This window comes from Cygnus atratus, chromosome 17 (assembly GCF_013377495.2).
Source record: "Cygnus atratus isolate AKBS03 ecotype Queensland, Australia chromosome 17, CAtr_DNAZoo_HiC_assembly, whole genome shotgun sequence".
Taxonomy (NCBI): Eukaryota; Metazoa; Chordata; class Aves; order Anseriformes; family Anatidae; genus Cygnus; species Cygnus atratus.
The window spans coordinates 14,724,700-14,744,015 of NC_066378.1; positions in this window are offsets into that span (position 1 = coordinate 14,724,700).

The window sequence follows — 19,316 nt, forward strand, 5'->3', positions numbered from 1 at the left end:
AGGGGGTTAGCCAGGTGGCCCCGAGGGCTGCAGGTGCCAGCAGCTCCTAGGACCCCCCAGGGCCGGGCACGGTGCAGGATCCCTGCAGGGAGCCCAGGAAGGGCATGTCCAGGGAGCGCATCCCAGGGTGGGCAAGGTGGGGCTGGAGGGGCACAAGAGGGGCTGAAACCAGCTGAGGGCAGCCAGCTGGGAAGGTTTGTCTATCCTTCCTTCACCATGGAAGCCTTGACCTTGTTACACCCTCCTTCCCCCCACCTGCAATGGCTCCATCACTCCAGCTTCACACAGCCTTGCGCAAGGTGTGGCCCTCACCCCAGGTCCCTATTTTAGTGGCTCCACGACCCCACGCTGGGCCATGCAGCTGCAGGGCTTGGCCAGCGCTCGCTGTGCAGAGGGTTGTGTCCCCCCACTGCCCTATCCTGCCCGGCTGAGCACCAGCCCAGCTCCAGCCCTGCAGCCCAGGGTCGTCCTGGCACACCGTGTCCCACTTATGCCAGCAGTGAGGAGTGGGAGCCAGAGGATTTGTTGCTGTTTTCAGCAAAGACAATAACAAATCAGACTGAGAAAGGAGACAAAGCCCGTCATCGAGGCCACAGACTAGAAGTGCCAATTTTCCCAGTCCCAGGTGGGGAGAAGCTTCCCACCTTCACCTGGCTCTCAATAATGAAGTGAGGCAGGGCTTTCACCCAGCTGCAAGTCTCCCAGCCTTTCACAGAAACTTTTGATCTCAGTGGATTGATATTTATTAACCATTGTTCTTCTGCTCCGCTTGTTTTAAAATATGGAGAGGGATTTTGTAAGAGTCAGAATTGCAAACTGGCGCCCAAGCAGTACTTGGAAGGCAGCCCCATGCCACAGAGTTTCAAGAGAAAAGAAATTCCTGGTGATTTATGATGAAGGAGGCAGACCCGGCCTTTGCTTCTCTCAGGCAAGCCTTTGATGCTGCCCCTTTAATCCTTAGCCACCTGGTAGTAATTATAACTGTAAGATAGTCTTTATATTTAATTAGAAACAAGGAAATGCTTCTCTCTATAATGAGAAGCCTCAGGCGGTGGACCCTATGCTTCCCCCACCCAGGTACACTCTGCCCAGCCCGCCCAGGTGCCCGTGGTGCAGCAGCGTGCGAGCCTTGGGGAGCCGCGCTGAGCCCTGCTGGCACCTCGGGGCACCCTGCTGCTCCCTATGGATGCAGGAGGCCGGGAGCACCGTGGCACAAAGGGTGCTGCAGGGAAGGGCAGAGGGCTGCAGAAACTCCTTTGCAGAAGCCATCTGGATAAAAGTCCAGCCGTGATCGGGCCGGCGTGGTGAATGGCCGGGTGCTGGAGAGCAGTGGTGACATCTTGGGTGGCTCCTGGCGGCCCTGAGCAGCCGCGGCAGGCACAGGAGGCACCAGGCGGTGCCGATCACAGCCACGGTGCTGCCTTGCAAGGGGAAGGAGAAGGTAGGAAATTATAATCAGTTTAAGTCAGTTCAACTTCAGTTCCCAGAAAAATATTGGAACAAATGATCAAACAAACTATTTATAAGCACCAAGAAGATAACAGGGTGAGTAGCAGCCAACATGGGTTTGTCAAGAACAAATCGTGGCAAACCGATCTAATTTTCATCTGCGACAGGGTAATAGGCCTTCTGGATAGAAAAGAAGCAGTAAATGTCATATCTTGACTTTAATAAGATTTTTGACACCGTCTTATATGACATTCTCACAAGCAAGCTGAGGAATCATAGTCTAGATGAAAATACTATTTGGTGAGTGTAAAACCAGTTGAAAAACTGCAGTCAGAGACTAGTCATCGATGGTTTGCTCTTGAAATGAAGAACTGCAACTAGGTTTAGCCTCTGTACAGTGCTATCCAGTGTTACCGACCTATATGATGGAAAAAAAATATAATTAATAAACTTGCAATCTCTGAATGCATTAAAGGACAGAATCAGAATGGCAAAGACCTTGGAAAATGCTACAAATTACTTGAGAAAAATAAGGTTTACCCTATGGATAAGGTGCAAGGTACTGAAGCTCAGTGCAGTTGGGGAATTACTGGTGTGATAAGAGAAAAGCATCTAGGAGTTATCTGAGAACAGGAGTTGAACTTAGGCCAACAAAATCATGATGCTGAAGGAAAAGCAAACTATTTGCAGGCAATTATAAATAGAAACGCGTCATCTGCGATGCACGGGATGCAAGTTCTCACCAAGTCAGCAACGACAAGGAGCAGCTGAGACGCTGCTCCAGGTCGTGGGAGCAAGGACCAAAGGGCAAAGCCCACAGGTGGGTGAGGAGAAAAATCAGAGATCTGCAGCACCTCGGCCGAGCGAGGGCTGTGGACAAAGGTCTGTAGACCTTGTGTCTTCCTACCCGTGCCCACTGCCATGCCTCCTGCGCCAGGCTCAAAGCGTGATTGTGAAAAACAATTTTGTGTGCCTTGTTCCTGTGCTGGCTCTGGGCAGCACCGCCCTGTGCCCAAGGGCCCCCTGGGGCTCTCCGCACACCCCTTGCCCCCCTGCCAGCCCAGAGACAGCAGCCAAAAGCACACCCGGCGTCATGCAGCAGGGCTGGGGGCCCTCAGCTGTCTGCAGAGGGCTGCTGCCCCAGGCCCCCAAGGCACCAAACCCTGACAGCGACATTTTTTATTATTTTTTTTAGCAAGATGGGTTTCTGCCCATGGGAGATGGGCTGCAGGGCCTTCAGTCCCGTCCCACAGCCAGGCGTGGGTCCGGGGAACAGCAGCAGCTGGTGCCCTGGCTGCGGGGCCCGACGAGAGTCAGCGGATGAGGAGGAAAGGGCTCACTGCCGGCGTGACGCCCTTTCCCTTTGTGCCGCAGGCTGCTGCGGGCACGGCTTGGGGAGAGGCACACAAAAACATTTCTGATGCAGTTGGACCCCAGACTCCCCCCACTCTCCCCCCAAAACCACAGCCCCAAGACCCCGCAGGGCCCCCTGCGGCCGCGGCTGCCGGCGCTCGCTGCAGATGTGCCGTGAGAGCCTGTCCACAAAGAGTTAAAGGCTGCTTCGCCAGACTGTGAATTCTCATCGAGTCTCCCACATGCAGCCAAACAACAGCTTGACATTTTCCATCCTTCACGAGAAAGACAAAGGCGTGAAGATATTCCCATGATTCCTTTCTGCATGCCTAACTATGAGCTCAGGTGCAGCAGCATTTGCCCTGGACCGGCCTCATCAACATGAAGGGCGAACTCATCGTTTCTGCATCTTTCCTCGCCACTGCTTGATTAATTGGCTCACAACGATGCTGGCTGAATACCTAATGCTTCTCCTGTCCCTGTTCTTTCTTCACAGCCTTTTGCTGCATTTACATATACTTTATATTCCATAATTTTCACACACACAAAAAAATGGGAGCACATCTCAGTAATTTGATGTAATGACGGCATGTCACCAAAAAGAGGAATTAGAAAAATCTGTAGGTATTTAATTTATTCTTGTTTTTTTTTTTTTTTCAAGTAGATCTCTCTGAGAAAGGCATTAATATTCATGTGCATGAAAAAAAGTACTCTCGAAAGGAAATTTCCAGCATTTTAGTTTAAATTAAATACATTTTTAAAGAAACAATATTTAACTAATAATGCTTAAAGGCAAAATTAACAAAAGTAGCAATTTTTACCTACAAAAGCAAGGTTTTGTCTCAGGGGTTTCCAGTAAAACTGCCCTAACAGGAAAATAGCATGCTGCTTTTCTGAGGAAGGATTCAATGAGAACAAGACGGAGGGCATGGGGAAATGAAAGGCCTTTTAAATTACCCCAGCTGTAATTTTTGCCTAGGCGTGTTTCACTCGCCCGCCGTGTCCGAGTGCTTCCAGCAGGGCTCTGAGCTGCCCGGGCCCCGGGAGCTCCCCCGCGGATGCGCGGCGCACACCGCACCAGGACGGGGAGGGGAAGTCTGCGGATGCTGGGGTCGGTTTCCTTGCACCTCATTTTTTCAGTTAAGCAGGAGAAAGGGAAAAGTAGAAATCAGAGGGGTGATTTTGCAGGAAACGAGCACACACAACGTATTCAGCAAACGGAACGCAATGACTGGTAGGGTAATTCCCCCCAATTAACTCCTCCACCTCGGCCTATCAGGACCAAATTAAAAGGAAATATGGAAAAAATAAACATTAACTTTTTTTTCCAGGATTTCATGGCGAAAGGCAGTCCGGACTGCCAGAGGCTGGCTTAGTTTATGGAGGCATCCTGGGAGGCTGAGCGGGGTGCGAAGGAACAGGCGCGGCACAGCTGCAGAGGGGGGGACCCCTGGGGGCTGGTGTCCCCCAGCCCTGCTCCCCAGGGGTCAGCGGTGGCACCGGGGGCTCTGGTGGGGGCAGCGGGGTGGTAGAGGAGGGCTGGGGCCAACCACGGCTGTGTCTGGGGGCAGTACCCCTCAGGCTTTGGGGCGGGGGTCCCAGTAGCCTGCCCTGGCCATGCTCTGCCTGGGCTGCTTATCCCTGGTTCCCAGGTTCTCCCTGGGCACGAACCAGGGGCAAGCACGGGTACCCGGGCAATCCTCTGCATGTTGCCCCTTCAGCCAGGGCTGGGAGCTGCCTTTGGGGTGGCACCGTCAGCCCCATGGGGTGCCCCACTCCGCCCGTGGCTGGAATGACCCACGGCTAGGGGAGGCTTCAAGGATGCACATCCTTGAAAAGGGAAAAATAAATCCTGAGGCCTGGGATTGCCTGTAAATTCTCCCTCGTTAGCAGGGTTAGGAACCACCTGGGAGCTGGGCAGGGCCTGACTCGGCCCCCTCCCCGCCGGCTGCCCAGGGACGCTGCTGGAAACGCCGCCTCTAAAGGACGCTGCTGGGATCTTGCAGGCGCCTTGGCTCTCCTCTCTGCCAGAGCAAAGCTGTCTTAATCTGGTCTTCGGGAAATAAAACTTCCCATCTTTGTCCTGGCACATTACAGAAAGATTATCCCCTGGATTAAATAAAATTATAGGGTTTATTTCTCAAGTGTGAAAGCCTGAGACTGCCAGAGCGCCAGAGGCAGGGGCTGGATAAATGATGGGAACAGTCCCCGCTGGTGGGAGAAACCCGCTGAATGCCATGCCATTAGGCAGGGCTGCACACACGGGCGGGAGCTTCAGCAAGGTTTTAAATTGGTCTCCTGATATTTTATGAAATAACTTTTTTTTTCCTAAAGTACTTCTTGATATTTTTATGTTTATATATTTTAACTTAGGATCGGACTCATAAAAAATAATGAGGAGTAAGTGGTTTCTGCAAATGTTTTATACATGATTTGGGAACAGATACTGTTCAAAGCAAGAAGAAGAATATTCCTCGCCATGCCAGCCTGGGCGAGGACATGGCAGGGCTGGGTCAGCCGTGGACAGAGGCGGGTGCCTGGCACCAGTGGTGGGAGCCTGGAGACGCAGAATTGCTGCCACTGCCCGATGTCATTGGATGGGTAGCATTGGGTACCCCAAAATCCCCAGCCTGAGGTGCCCGTGAGCACAAGCATGCTTCCCCGGAGCCCTGCAGGCGCTCTCAGCACAGCTCCAAAACCAGCTCCTGGTGCAGGCGGGGGGCATCGGCACAGGGCCCCGTGAGCCACACACCTCCAGAGCCAACATGGGGCTCTGCGGCGAGCGCCTACCTGGGCAACTGAAGTGTTAATGCCATATTTCATTTGCTTCCTCTGTTGTAGCATATATTATCTTTTTTTTGACTGTGTAATATGATGCAAAGTTTTTTAAATGATACAATTGTATTCTATTATATTCTGCTCTTCAGGGAGACTTTAGGCTCATTTTTTGCATGAATGATACTCACTCGATGCATTTCAATACTGACACAGATAGCACTGTAGGCACACACAGCAGATAGGGTTATAGCAAGTGCACAGATAAATGCAAAAACATATGGCAACACAAGGAAACCCTACATTTTTTATTATAAAAAAGCAGAACACATGTTCCCAGATACAGTGTGCAGGATCTGAAAGATGGCGTTACTGTCTCCTTCAGATGGATTTTTATAGGATTTGCTTAAAATAAAATCTAAGCAGGGATTCTGTGCAAATTTTCCGCTTTGGAGGATTGGACTGTGAATCAAATTTTGCCTGACCCACAGATGAAAATCAGTTTGGGGGGTTCTTCTCCGGGTCTCCAGCGAGCGTTTGTCCAGCTTAACCAAATTTAGCATAATCTCTGCTCAAATGAGGCCCGGGGGTGGCTGAGCAGGGCGTGCTGTGGGTCAAGAGCGAGGGGGCAGCAGGAGCAGTGCGGAGGCAGAGCCCAGCACCACCGGGATGATGCTCCCACAGCCCAGCACAAGCAGTGAGCAGGAGGGGCTGCAGCCCCATGCCTCCTCCTCGACGCAGGGTGCCCATGTCCCTGCACAGCCACGGGGAGGGCAGAGACCCCCGGTGCCCCCCACAGCAGCAGGAAGGCTGCCCCGGTGGGCTCTGCTGCGGCAGGGTCTCGAGGGGAGCAGAGAAGGACGCTGCGAAGGCTGCCTGGCTGCCTGCGAAGGTCTTAAAAGAAATTATAGCCTGCATAAAAATATTCACTCCAGCCAAGGGCCCTAAAACATTCCCCTGAGCATTGAACAGTGACTGAAAGTATATTACCGTGCACTTAAGGTTACTGTAGTAACCCAAGGTCAAATAGCAGCGCGTTATATCCAGATGACTCTGGGATGGATTTGCTTCAGTGCTGGATGGCAGCAGCAGGGAAGGCAGAGGTTTCACCAGGCGCTGGAATTTAACTCAATATTCAATTTACTCTGGAATCAATTTTGATGGAGTACAATTCCCATTTATAATACCAGGTTATTGCCAGCACTGCTGTTTGATTAGACACCGGCAGACTCAGGCCCAACACATCCCCAGCCCCCTCCTGCCCCAGGACAGAGGTCGCCCACCCCCATGGCTGCCAGAGCCCACCCCACTGGTGCTGGGGCCGTGACAGAGCCACCGGAGCAGACCCACGGCGAGCCCCCCGCTCCCGCCTCCAGGCACGGCTCCTGTGCACAACCTGACATCCAGAGATGACACAGTGGGGCGGGAGAGGTGATATTTCTCTCTTAACTTTAAGTTCCCATGAATTTCGAATTCTTTTCTCTGAGGGGCTAATTATATAATTTCCATGTTTACTCTGTGCAGACAGATCTTGTAAGATGGTGCCCCAGGGACACGAGAGCTGGATTTAAACCCCAGTTAGGTAGCACTCGACGGATAGCTTTATGGCAGGGCTCACATCACACCCGCTGCCTGTTCATTTGTTTTGTAGGGGTATCCGCTGCTGCTTTTTGCCTCTGCTGCCTTTGATGATTGGTCACTGATGCTTTATTTCCCCATTGCTGCTCCAAAGACAAACCACCCACCCCACGCTCAGCCAACACAAGCTCAGCCCCCCTGCCCAAACCGTGCCCTCTCTGTGCTTCCACAGCCCTCACATCACTGCCCCCAGCCAGAGACCCCGAGGCTCAGGCTGCAGCTGCTCCTGGGAGGGCTCGGCCACGCCCGGGGGCTCTGGTGGCCCCAGGGCCCCAGCCCCGCTGGGACCTCTCTTGCACGCAGGGGATAAGCCTGCACCCCATGGGCTGCTCCTCACCCCCCAAAGCCACCGCAGTACCTGCGGGGCAGAGAAAAGGGGAGGCTGCTCACGCTCCTGCCTAAAACACCGCACGAGGGGCACGTCATGAGGCTTCGTTCTCCCCTTCGCCCCTTGGGAGTACATTTCCCATAATTACAGGGCTGGAGAAGCCGTTTTTGCCTCTTACTATTCACAGCTATTTATATTTAACATATTTAGGCTCCCTGGGTCAGAAATGGAAATTATTCTGCACCTAACCTTAAAGTTACAACTGCTGCTTAGTAACCAGATGCTGAATACAAAAGGGAAAGCTTTTAAAGCTGCACAATTTAACAACAAAAAAGTACAGTGTGGGGAAAAGTTTGTATTGTTTTTTCCTGTGGAAACAGGAGAAAAGCAAAGGCAAGGAGATTATTCATTTGCAAAGTTCACAATTCTCAGAGCCATGAGCTATCCCTTTAACCACCGCTAAATTGTTTTCTGACAGCCCTTGCTGCAATTTTATCCCCTGACATTTGATTTACATATGATCTTTAAGCACTACCACTGCTGTAATAGCTATTTGGTTAATATTCAAATCACTCTGTGATGTCACATACCTTGATAGGTCATTTCACTGCAGCTTGGCAAAATGCATGTAAAAATAAATGTATAACTAATGAAATAAACTGATTAAGGGGAGAAATCAATCGTTTTACTGCCGTAGTGAAGATCTAGCAGTTAATTTAGCATGGATCTGCAAGGGTGCACGTTAATAGAACAGGCTCTCATCTAATTGGTGCCACAGTAAATGAAATACAGTAATATTCCATGATGCATTGGAAGAGTTCACTTCATTTTCTCTGCTCTTTCCTGATCACTGTTTACAGCACAAAGGAGCTTTATTTATTTCCCCCCCGCAGTGGCAGAAACTTGTAGCTCCCAGCAGCCAGGTTCACCACCACCACTAGCGCACCTTAAGCCCTCCTCGGTTGCCCCGTTCTGTGGGTGCAGCAGCAGCTACTTCGGTCACTTCTGGCTTTTTCCCCTTTTCTCACCGCTGCCAAGCGCCTGCAGCGAGGCCGGTCAGGCCGGGGTCCGGCAGCCTGCACCGAGCCCTCCGAGCAGCCACACTCAGGTGAACCTCACAGAGCCTTCCAACGGTTACAGTAAATAACGGAGCTCCAGAGGGCTCTGTTAATTTCCCAGACATTTAATCAATATGACGCTGCCCTGTTCATTACAGCTGTCAAAAATATGCAAAAAGTCCCATCTGGTCCTAACAGGTACAGAGTCTGAAATCTCTGGTCTAGAATAGTCAGCTGACTGACTAATTACCGCACCCCATTTATCCTAATTTAAGGTCATCCCGTTAAGCAGGAGTTACCATCTCAGGTTTAAAATAAAACTGTAAATATTTGAGAAATGCCATCTTGGAGCAGCCCGCACTTGGAGTGGCCGCTCGCCTGTCCTGAAGCAGAGCAGAAGGGAAGCAGCAGCAATGGGCTGAGAGCAGGGCTGTCCGCCCGCTCCTGCACCACCAAAGAGCCTCTCCCCTCCCCAAAAATATTTAGCTGTATTAAAAAAAATAGGGGAAAAATGATCTATACAAAAGCTTTGCATAAAAAAGTGATCAATGCAAATTCCTCTGAGAAAATTGCACCAACAGATGGAATCAACCCATTTCCAGCAAATGCCTCTGGCTGTGCAGATGGTAATTATAGGATGTATGTAAATACGCAAGCTCTAGGAAGCACAGCAACACGCACTGCTGAATTTAGGCATTGTAGGGGGATGCCGGCTCGGCCCTTCCTTGGCCCTTTGGCAAGAAGGAAGCTGGGACTTGGAAAGGTTTCCCACCACATCTGCACTTCCACACTGCTGCCAGCGCCCAAAGACTGCAACTCCTGCCCTCAAACTTCCTGCTGTGGAGACCTGTGAACCCGGGCGTGCTGCTGTGCCCAGCCCCGCAGCCCCCCCGTCCCGCACAGGGGGACGAGGCCCCGCTCCTCTCCGCATGGGGGGACACAGCGTGGCCGCTCCTGAGGGACAGCGGGCTCATCCCCACAGACGATCACACAGGACTCTCATTTTTCCACTTGGACATCAAAGACCATTTCCAAGGCTAGTGGATTTTTACTTTATGTTCCTGTCGACAACTGTTTTTTCCTTCTGAGAAAAGGTGCTTGCAGAAGTTGTCTGTGGTAAAATGTTAATTGGAGCCAAGTAATTAGACAAAAGATAGTTAGTGATCTCTCCAAAGCAATAAGCATTCAGTGCTTTGTTTTAGTGCTATAATAATTACTGTCGTTCCATGAAGTGCTCCAGCGTTTGGCAGGAGGGGTCCACGAGTGGCTGAAGCCTCCCCCAGGAGCAGGACCAGGAGCAGCAGCAGCGGGTGGGCACCGTGCCCAGCCGAGCCCCCGACCCATCGGCCTGCAGCCCCCAGCCCTGTCCTGCTCTCCAGTGCTGCAGCACACTCCAGATCAGCTCGCTGAGGCCAGTTCCTCTGCTTACACTGGCACAACTAGCTCCAGATTTATTACTACCTTTTTAAAATCAAAAAAAAAAATCAACCAAGGCTTCTTGCTTCCTTGCCGTTTCTCCCAGCTCTGAAGACGAACAGCTTTACAGGCAAGGCAGAGCCTTCAGGTTGGCCATGAAGCACACACGAGATGGGGCCGTGCCCCACAGAGCACCGCCCGCATTCCCCAGGCCCTCCAGAGCCCCCCAGCAGCAGTGGTGCAACAAGAGTCTGTGCACAGTGAAGGAACATCTTGTCTGGCTTCAGGCTTTTCAGTGCTTTAAAAATATATTTTTAATTTAAAAGAAATTTGCAGCCTGAATGACCTGTTGATTGAAAACCTCTTAGCCTTGATCACGCAAACAGTTCTGCCTGCCCTGCTCTCCTTCCTGGTCTCAATAGGTGCTGACTGGGAACAGCAGCATGCAAAACCCAAGCAACGGTTTCACTGAGAATGCATTTTCCTAGCAGAAAATTATCAGGAGGTGTCTTCCCACAAATGTAAACACTGATCTAATTGCCTTCACTCTGCATTTACACCGTGATTCTGTGAGCAAGGGAAGTCCCTGCAGCCTCATTATGCAAAGAGAATGAGCCCTACATGAGCCACATATACAGCACGTGAATCAGACGTGTTGGATGGAGAAGGCTCCCAGGCTGGGATGTGATTTCCTTGAGGATGGGCTCCTTCCCCAGTAGCTGAAACTGCTCCAGATCCTTCCTATTGCAACTGCTACTTCAATCTTAGAGAAAAATAGATGCTGGAGGTGTTTTATGATCTGCAGCAAGCCCAGACTCCCAAATACATGCCATACCCTCTCAGCTGCTGCAAACAGGGTCCAGGTTAACGGCAGTAACCCAGCAACACTGCTAAAATAAATGCTTTCCTTATGGTACATCGCTGGGAGAATCAGGGAGCAGGAGAGCTCATGGAAGGGGATGCTCCACAGACCGGCCCTGACAAGCTGGGGGGAGCCCTGGATGGGCCCGACCCTGCTGGTGCCACCCCCAGCCCCATGGGGAGGGGGCCGGGAGCTCCTGTGCCCAGCAGTGGGACCCTGCCAGCCCCTGCTCCCAAACTTCATTGAAAACCACCCAACTCATTAAGCGCCATGCTACAGATACTGCCAAATGAATGCAGGGACATCATTGTGCTGGGAACCTGCTAACACTGCTGCACAAGCGTGTTGTACACGAGGAGCACAAAGGGAACTGCACTCATACATCCCTCCCTCGTGTTGCATACATCAGTTTTCTATCTTTTCATCAGCAATCGCAGACAGATTTTCTCAGCGTGAGAACTGCCGTGAAAATTGAAAGATTGTACAGCAAACATTTTTTTCCTTGATGCCCTGTCTAATTGTGCTGCCTTTGATTTTATTAATCTGTTTTCATTAATATCCTGAAGGCAAGAGAAAAAAAAAAAGAAAAGCTTTGCTTTCTGAAAGGGCTGGTACTGCTTGGTTTTTGCCTTATTCAATAAGGAAGCTGTATGGTACCTAAGACAGGGCAATATTCTGGTGGGAAGAAAGAGAAAGCCTCTTCAAGCACCCTCCTCTTGCTAGGATGAGGGGATGAAATTTTCTATTTCATTATCCAGTATAAAGTAGACTAGTGTCTAGGTATTAATTATCAAGATTCCATATCAACTTTTACCACATCTGCACTCAAGGATTGTTACCCCTTGAAGCTGCTGAGATACAAACTGACATTGATACCATCAGCACAGACATAGGGAACTACTTACCTCAGAGCCAAACAATGACCTTGAAATATTTAACAGATAAAGCATGGTTCCTTATTTATATATAAAGAAGTGGGGAAAAAAGCAAACAAAACTTCCCAAAGTGCATTTTCACTTACCGCCTCATGTCTTTCGGGATAACAGATGTCTGGACCCAACAACAAATTCTTGTGCACTGACAAATACAAAGGGAAAGAGTCTAAAGGTGCCTGCAAGCCACAGAGCACCACAGCTGCAGCACTGCAACCTGGGCTTTAGACTGCTCAGTGTCTGATGCTGGAAAGGTCTGCCAGGGTGCTTTCTGCCCATAACACACACCTTTTTAATTGCTAAACATCACCAATGCTCTGTAGGCACAGGCATGCAGCTCTAGGACACGTGTTACTTCCTAGCTCTCACACCACCACCCATTTAACGCGGCTGGGCCCGTACTGGGGAGGGCACAGCAGGGACAGCCCTGTCCCTTCCCCACGCCCTGGGAGGCATTGTGCTCACCGTGACAGCAGAAACACAAACAGGGCTTTCAGCTGCTGTGCCAGGTCTTTATTTTAATGGCGAGATGTGTGTAGTAATAGCACATGTGGGGTTATTGATGTTCGCTTTGTACTTGCCTGTAAAATGCACTGACACAGTATATTGCATGGTCAATAGGTCTTTAGGGTTTTTCCAGCAGTATTAAATATCATTTTAAACGACGTGCCCACATGCCCTATTAGCTGGTCCCGCAGCAGGGCACAGGGAGGTGCAGGAAGCGGCAGCACAGCCCCTGTGTGTGGGCAGGGGTCTGTGGGGCAGGAACCGAGGGGGCCTCTGGAGCTGGGGGCTTACAGTCGAGCACATGGCAGCGAAACGCCCACGAGCACGGACTGCTGCAGCCAGCATCAGCCCCTCCACTGTGCTCAAAGCCCTGTGGATCCCCCACACACACACCCCGGTGGGGTGGGCAATGCCTTGCTCCCGCCGGGATGCTCACCAAGCACCAGGGCCACACTCTGCTGCCAGTCCCCCCTCCCTCCACCTCTCTGCCTGTCCTTCCTTCTCCTCCTGCTCCCCAGTGCCCCTTCACGCAGAGCACACACTGCTCCTGCCCCCGAGCTGCTTCCCACCCCAGGAGGCCGCACCAAACACACAGCTCCGGCATCTCCATGGCACCCCAGGTGGCACCAAGCAGGCGTTGGGCTGCAAGGAGCGAGGGCAGACATTACTGGCATCCAAGACTTGAAGTGTCTTCTCCCCTTGCCCCCCAGTAAGACACTTCAGCAGTTTTTTTGCAAAGTTTGGGAGGCCAGGAGGAGTGTTTGATTATCTGATTTGAAATACAACCCTCCAAAGAACCCTCCCTATTGAAGAAACCATAAAAAGAAAATCTTTCCTAATGTCACTCTTTCCTCCCTGTTCTTTAGGAGCCTGTGAACGCTGCCATTCATCACCCGCGTGACACTTTCATAATGTAGTCCTAGATAATGGCACACCTTCCAACTTTCCAGAATTGGCTGTCAGTGAAATCGAAGGAGACAAGTGTGAGATGCCAGAGCAGGGCTCCTTGGTGGATTCGGGAGCTGCAGAAACACAGCCCCCAGCTCGGCTCTGCCCTGCAGGAGAGCAGGCAGCTGGCATCACTCAGGGGCACAGGGCTGTGCCGAGAGGGGCTTGGCTGTGGGGCAGCCTGGGGACACAGAGGGGGCTCACAGCACCCACAGCAGGGGGCGAGCCTGGGAGCAGGGACAGACACAGATATCCCCCCGCCTTCTGCCCTCCTCTTTTTAACGCCAGATCACCACACAGCCCTCAGAGGCTCTGGGACAGCCCCAGGGGTCACGCTCACACCCCCATCTCCGTTTCCAGCAACACTAAAACCTGACGCATTTACGGTCTGGGCATCTGCCCACCTCGCTGCGTGGGTGCATTGGCAAGTGCTTCACATCTCACTGACTCCACAACATCTCCGCAAGGAGACAGCCCCGCGTGTGCAGCCCCTGCCCCTTCTCTCTGCCGTTCTCTTCCTGTCAGTGTCAAGGCAATTGAAGGCTCCCCGATCAATGCTCCAGGTTTTCCTGCCCTTTTTTTTTTTTTTTGATAGCCTCTCCAGGTGTGCATAAGCATTTTCTGACTTGTCAGCTCATCTTGCCTTGGGGTTTCTAACAGTTTATTCTACTTTTTTTTTTTTTTTTTTGCCTTTTCAAGTAGAACTGAGTGCACGATATCTGAACGATTGCAGACAAATTGTGCACGAAAATATGCGTCTCCAAGTAACAAGATCTTCAAAACTTATTTCACGGCTGCTGCAAGGAGCCCTTTCCCACCCAGGCACGGGCACACCTGCCTTCGCACACGCAGCAGCCCAGCTGAGCCCAGGTCAGTTAGCCCACTGCAGAGGTCAGACCCCAAAAACAGGAGCCAGGGCTGGAGCCTGGCCACCCTCTGCCCAGCGCCTGCCCTGGCTCCATGCTGGTGCCTCTGTGTGCGAGTGCATGTCTATGGTAATGGGGAGCTGAGCAAAGCCAGGTTTCCCCTCATGGGGCCAAAAGTGCAACCGAAAGCTTTTTATTATATTTAAATCTCCCAGGTACATTTATAGCAAAGTCAACACTGTTAACACCTTGCCCTCAGTGACACTCACTGTTCATACACACGGACTCCAAAAGCCAGGGTTTTTAGACAGGCACCCTTTCTCTTGTTAAACTCCCAACTCTTAGGAAAGCCCTTACACCAGTTAGCACCCCACCCAAACATTAGCTGCAAGTGCTGAGCACACACCACTCACCTGGGATCCCGGTCCTCCTCTCTCCGAAGCCCTCTCTCCGAAGCCTGCACGCCTCCACCCCAAACACCTCTCATGCCCCCAAGCAGGGCTGATCCAGCACCCCCAATCCACCACCTTTCAGCCAAACCAAGGCCCTCCTCTTCTGAGCTATATATACACCTGTGTCCCTGACACCTTATTCAGCCCTGTTGGTGCTAATTAGGCTGTAATCAAGGCTGAAGGAGTCACCTTCAGTGGGTGGGGGAAGTCAGAGAGGGGCAGAAGGGAGGGGGCAGGAGCTGGTGCTGGGAGGCAGCCGAGCCCCTGCTGAACCGAGTGTGTCTCAGCCTTTGCTGGGTACAGCACGCTTGGGTGAGAAGGGAAAGTGAGCACTGTCTGCTGGGTGCCTTATCTTTGTCTTTAAATAAATATGATTTTGTCAGGTTTATGAAAAATAATATAGCATGTTATTTTTCATAGGCCTGACTGATATCTCCATTTCCCATGGTTCAACTTAGGCCATAAACATGACCCTGCTTGAGTGATTTCACCTTCCCCATTGAGCAAAGAACCTCAGCAGCACTCAGACCAAGGTCCTGACTGATTATTGACAAATTAAAAATATAAGCTATTGACCAGACACTGAGATAGAGTCCCTGAGCCAGCGTCCAGAATCTAAATGAGGTTATTGAAGTCGTACCGATCAATACTGCAGTTATAACACAGAGAGCGGGCGGATTGCTGCATACATAATGCAAGGGGGAGCATGCTGGGTGCTTAAGTAAATAGTTGTTCAAATTAACAAGGATGCTCTAAGATGCATTCCCCTGCTCACAGCATAACAACTTTCTAAAGTCAGAAAAACAATAAGCCAAGCCAGCGAGCAGCAGGGCAGCACGCTCACCTTCTGAGCCTCGGCTGGAGCTGCCGGAGCTGGAGGGATGTGAATGGGAACGGGGTGTGCGTGGAGGGCACAGCCACCCCCAGCCCATCGCCCTGAGCTTTGGCAGCACGGAGGGGCTGCAGGTCTTCTCCAGCATGGCCCTGCCTTGCCCCGGTGCCCTGTCTTGCCATTCATCTTTCCACCGTGCCGCTCCGGTCTCCACAGCTCCTCCCTCCCGTTATGCAGGAGATGCAAGCAGTTTGGGGAGCATCAAGTGGGCGCAGATGATCCCATCTGCTGCGTGCTCATCAGTGAGAGTGCTTGGTGTCCCGGGCTGGGCTGCTGGTGCTGCTGTCAGCAGGGCTTGGCAGCAGGGCTCATTTCCGTGGGGCACAGCTGGAGAAGTGGGGGCACAGCCGGAGCACCACGGGACACAGCTGGAACACTGTGGGGCACAGCCAGAGCTCCATGGGGCTCACTGCGGGGGGCTGGAGCCCTCTCCAAGGGCAGGGTTAGGAAGCACCGGGCTGTGCACTGGAGCTTTTTGCCCTGAGGGCTGCACAGTTTCACCTTCACTTTTTGCTGCATTTTAGGGTGACGCTTGGAGAAACCCTACTCCCCATACCAGTGCTGCACTGGTCACAGGTTCTCTGAGTGATGTAAGGGTGAGAAGGTGTGAACCATCTTGTGGGGAAACACTCTGCCTCCAGCACTGGGCAGGGTCCCCAGGAGGCAGCCAAGGCACATCATGGCTCTCCTGGGCACCCTCTGGCAGCAAACCCTGCCGTGTTGCGCAGACACTGGGGAGCTCACAGCGTGTGCCGTGTGTGGCTTCCCCGGCTTCCCCGCGCTCCTTCTGCCCCGTGCTCTCACAGGGCTACAGACATCCTTTGCTTGCTAGTTAAGTGATTTCTTGGCTCTCCTGCTAATGCTTGGTGGCATTTATATTGCTTTAATCAATATTAATTATCTTTTGTCCCAAATCAACAAAAAGCATTTTTTTTATTTCCTTCTCGTTGTGTTGATGTCACAGGGGATGTGCGCCTCGTGCCACCCGACGGCTGGGCCATTGGGAAGCCTCCCCCTGCCGTGGCTCTCTCAGCTCCAGCTTCCTCCAGCCCCGATGTTTCCCTTTCCCCAGCTGCTCTCCCTGCTCTCCTTGCTGAGCGCCCGGCTGAGCCCGGCTGCTGTGCATCAAGAGTTAAACACTCTGCTCGAAAGCAGCATCATTTACTGGCAAAACCCAGCGCACAGTGTGCGCACCGAGGCCCCAGAGCCCCGTCCTCTGGGGAAACCACCGATCAGATAGCTGCCTGCATGTTTGGAAACACTCATGTCACCTAGCAGGCTGCAGGCAGGCGCGGTGGGTTTCCTGGTGCTGCCTGATCGACAGGGTCAGATCCCAGCAGCTGTTGGGAAGGAGGAAGCTCGTGCAGCAGCTGTGTGCCGTGATGGAGCTGCCAACGACTGCGCCGTCCCGCGTTACCGCACGCCTCCGTCCCGGCCCTGGCTTTCAGAGGGACGCTCGGCAGGCCCGGCACCCCTCGCCGGGAGCGGGTGGAGGCAGGCACAGCGTGGTGGCAGGTTTGTCGGCTGCCTCGGGTCGGGGTCGGTGCCAGGCAGCACCCGCTCGGTGCCGCCTCTCCCGCAGCCTGCTCACGCCTGGCGCTTGATTCCTCCGGCAGCGCCGCGCTGCACTCAGCTGCGGGCTCTCCGAAGGCGCGCGGTAATGATGTGGAGCTATGCAGCAGGCAGCTAATGATGGCAGTGCTGCTTGGAGGTGAGGGGTAAGGCTTAAGGAGCCTTCTCCGCTTTATGAAATGCTGTGCTGCAGTTACAGCACCGAGGAAAGGTTTAAGCGGGGAGCAGCTACTAACTGATTCATTAAACTTGCTCCAGAGCAACTATAAAAAATCAATTTAGTTCACCAGGCAGCTTGAACCAGTGCCAGTGGCAGGGAGCACCTCCCAGCTGAGAGCTCTCCAGCTCTGAAGTGCTGCCGTGATATTACCGGGACTGGAGTACAACGCTCGATTACACCAAATCACACTCGGTGCGGGGAGGCGCGGGCTCTGGCTGCACGTCTCTCCAGCAGCCCTAGAGTTGTCCCCAGGCGCTGTGCCCCCAGTGCCCCTGGGTGGTGCCGTCCCCAGCGCCTGCCCCGTGGGCACGGACCGGCCTCAGCCCCCGGCACTGGTCCCTCGGGCGGGTGACGGAGCAGCACAAACCCCCTTGGTGGCCTTTCACTGAGGGTGTCCGGTGCCGTGTTGGAAGGTTGGTCCTACCTCTCCTGCTCTCAGCTCGTAACAAATGCTTTGGTTTTGCCCTGCATTTTCAGAGCTCTGAGGAAATCCAAGGAGCTATCATCAGTCTAGAAATTTACCTCCCGGAAGGTTATCTCTGCCTTCCCATTAACTGCCCCTTCGACACCGTGTCCCCCTCCGTCCCACCAGGCAGCCGTGCAGGGGATGCTGAGCTCCTGCCTGGCCGTTTCTGTGGCAGCAGTTACAATACTGGCTGCTTTTCTTTTTCTGTGAGCAGAGCCCACCCAGGCTTGCTTGCTGCGACATTCCTGCGTACGATAACAAACAGCAAAAGTGCTGAGCCCTCCACTCCAGCGTTAATGAAACGGTCTGGTGTTGCTACATGCAATATTCATTACGCACCTTCCCTGCTCCCTCGCTGCCATTACTCCACCGGCTGATGCTGGCACAGGTGCCACAGGCTTCCAGCAAATGGAAGTGCTGAGAAACACGCGGAGACCTTCCCCTCCCTGCAAGGTTTGTTGGAACTGCTACGGCACGGGTCTCGTTCCTGGCGGACTGGCCTGGCAGGAAGGAACCTCTCAAATCCTAATTAAAAGTCATTTTAGAGATTGGCCAGAAGAAGGGGGCAGCGATGCCAAGCAGAGGGCACTGGAGAGCATTTACTTGCACATGCTGGCACCTGCCAGCAGCGACAGGGAGATGTTTCAACACAGGGCAGGCAGCAGGCTGGGGAGATTTCCATCTTTCCATTTCCATTCCAGGCTTTCCATCACCACGCAGAGCCCGCTGCTCGCTTTGCCTCCAGGAGGCCTCAGTGGGGGTGCCAGGCCCTGCCCTGTGCATTTCTCCAGGCATTTCACTACACACAGATCCTCTCCCCTCGTGAGGCATACACCACTCGCCCTTTGGCGGGGAAAACCAAACGTAGGAAGGGAAAGGGCTGCAGGAGGGCCGGGAATCCTGCCTGGCGTTTCACCATGGGACAGCGATGGGGTAACGGCGCCTCTTTGCTCTGCAGAACCCGGGCCGGCACACCTGGGCACAGCAGAACGATCCGCACCTACTTGTGCTACAGCTCACAGCCCAAAAAAACCACAGATGAAGAAAGGGGATTGTCAGGAATGCATTAAGCTGAGCGGGTGAGAAAAAGGAGTGGGCGAGGGGCTCGTGTGAAATTCAGATGCTTCCCTCCATGCACACTTTCTAAATGTAGCTGCTGCCTCCCCGTCTGAGATGCTGCTCCTGCCCTGTGCAGGCAGCGCCGTGGGAGGCTCTGCAGGGAGGCCAGGACGGGGCACGGCGAGGCCACGCGAGGCCAGCTCTCCATCCCCGGCCCCGCTGCGATGCACAGCTTGGCGCTGGCGGCTCGGCTCGGAGGCACTTCTGCTACCCCCGGCACGGCCTCCAGCCTTGTCCCCAAGAGTGTTGTCAAAAGTGCTGTCACAAGACAGCATTAGGGATTCATTCGTAATGCTCCCAGAGTTAATAAGACTCGCGGCACTGCTGATTCAGGTGCCTGGCTCCAGCTCGGTGCACCCACAGGAGCCGTGGCTCTCGCTGTCCCCCCCCAGGATGCACAGAGCCACAGCTCTCACTGTCCCTGCCCAGTCCCCACTGCCCGCAGTGGCAGCGCTGGCTCCTT